This window comes from Sapajus apella, unplaced genomic scaffold (genome assembly GCF_009761245.1).
Source record: "Sapajus apella isolate SASKATOON/1434 unplaced genomic scaffold, GSC_monkey_1.0 scaffold28, whole genome shotgun sequence".
NCBI classification, from domain to species: Eukaryota; Metazoa; Chordata; class Mammalia; order Primates; family Cebidae; genus Sapajus; species Sapajus apella.
The window spans coordinates 556,214-558,513 of NW_022436968.1; the positions used below are offsets into that span (position 1 = coordinate 556,214).

The window sequence follows — 2,300 nt, forward strand, 5'->3', positions numbered from 1 at the left end:
TTCTCTTTCTTTCCTTCTTTTTTCTTTCTCTCTCTCTCTCTTTCTTTCTTTAGTTCTTGTCTTTCTCCTTCCTTCCTCCCTTCCTCCCTTCCTCCCTTCCTTCCTTCCTTCCCTCCCTCCCTCCCCCTCTCCCTTCCTCCTTCCCTCCTTCCTTCCTCCCTCCCTGTCTCTCTCCCTCCCTCTCTCTCTCACTTTCTTTCTTTCTTTCCTCTTTCTTTTTTCTGGAGTCTTGCTCTGTCACCAGGCTGGAGTACAGTGGCGCGATCTGGGCTCACTGCAACCTCCGCCTCCCAGTTCAAGCGACTCTTCTGCCGCAGCCTCCTGGGACTACAGGAGCATGCCACCACTCCAGGCTAATTTCTTGTATTTTAGTAGAGATGGGGTTTCACCATGTTGGCCAGGATGGTCTCCTGATCTCATGATCCACCTGCTCGCCTCGGCCTTTTTTTTTTTTTTTTTTTTTTTTCCGAGACAGAGTCCCCTCTGTCGCCCAGGCTGTAGCGCAATGGCGCGATTTTGGCTCACTGCAACCTCCACCTCCCTGGTTCAAGCGATTCTTCTGCCTCAGCCTCCTGAGTAGCTAGGATTAGAGGCATGCGTCATCACACCTGGCTAATTGTTTTTTTTTTGTATTTTTAGTAGAGATGGGGCCTCACTATGTTGGTCAGGCTGGTTTTGAACTCCTGACTCCGTGATCCACCTGCTTCTGCTGCCCCAAGTGTCAGGATCACAGGCATGAGCCACCAAGCCCGGCCTATGGTGATTTTCTTAAGAACCAGAACTGCTGGCAGAAGGGAAACGCACACGCTTAGACAACTGATATCTTATTAGAAGGTAGTTTGTGGTTCCTGATTTGGCATTTAACGTTCTTCAAACATTCCAGTCCAATGTAAGTTTTATCCACTTTCCATATAAAAATTCTGCCCATAGCGACTTGATTCTCACAATCATGTTGGAAAGCGTGTGTGAGGCCTACAGTATGAGTTTCGGAATTGCCATCTCCAAGTACTTTTCGTAGGGAAACAGTTTCTGGTCGTGACGAAGGTTCCGCTTTCCAGCTGATCCCGGCCCAGCCTAGCTCGGTGGTGAACAGCTGGCCCGTCTCTGAGTTGCCGACGATGAACGCCACGTAGACCTCAGGAGCCCCCTGGTGTTCGCAGCAGGCAGCCAGCCTCCGCAGGACCCCGACCAGTGACCCGATGGCTTCCGGGCAACACAGCACGTCTTTTCCAGGAGCCGGAAGCTGGATGGAGCTACAAGGACACCGCCTGCACAGGGTGCCCGGGGCTGGGCACTTCCTGCCGTGATGACAATGTCTGGCTGGAAGGCAGACAGCTGTCCCGTCCGGCTGGGTCACTGTCGCCCTGGGGCTGTCTCCATTGACAATGACGTCTGCCTCTAACGAGAGGCCATTGAGAAGGACTTTCCCTTGGAGCTGCTCGAGGACTCGGCTGTGACAGTCGCTGAAGATGTATGCGAGGGGACAGCACATCTTGCAGATGGCCTGGCCTGTGAGGCCAGCACCACCACTGCCAAGCTTTAGGACGGCCCTGTAAGTGAAGGCTGCCGGGTTCTGGATGGCCCATTCTGCAAGGTAGAGGGCGGCGTCCCATGTGACCAGGCCCGTGGTGCCGTGCGAGTTGACGGCTGTGCTCTCGGAGAGCGGGACCGAGTTTCCCAAGGGCAGCAGATAGCTCCAGTGGGCCTGGGTGTACTCCTTGGCCATCAGAATCTCCGCCAGCGCCTCGTCCAGCTCGTCCAGAGGCTCCGGGTGGACAGCCTCGTGCATCTTGTTGAGCTCTGAGAGAAAGCGCTGGGCATGCTTGACTGACGGTGGGTGCTTCACACACAGAGGATGCTTCACACATAGAGGACGCTTCACAGTGTTCTGCAAAATATCCCGCAGCAGCCCAGAATCTGATGTCTCTTAATTTTGCTTCTAAGCTTGCCTGGGAAGGAGCGCAGTGCGAAACTCCGCAGCAGGGCTTTGGTCCCTGCGCTCTCCTGGGGCTCCATGATGGGGGGCCTCTTTTCTTTCTTTCTTTCTTTTTTTTTTTTAGAAATGGGGTGTTGCTATGTTGCCCAGGCTCATCTCACATTCCTGGGCTGAAGCCATTCTCTTGCTCTGGCCTCCCAAAGTGCTGAGATTATAGAAATGGGGTGTTGCTATGTTGCCCAGGCTCATCTCACATTCCTGGGCTGAAGCCATTCTCTTGCTTTGGCCTCCCAAAGTGCTGAGACTGTAGGTGCAAACCACCATGCCTGATCTACTTTATAATTTTAAAAAATATACGCATCCT

At 53.3% G+C, this 2,300-nt stretch overlaps 1 pseudogene; it reads right to left on the reverse strand.

Annotated features, from left to right (window-relative positions):
- Positions 1–972: 972 nt before the first annotated feature.
- Positions 973–2,016, reverse strand: LOC116560956 (annotated as a pseudogene).
- Positions 2,017–2,300: the final 284 nt, after the last annotated feature.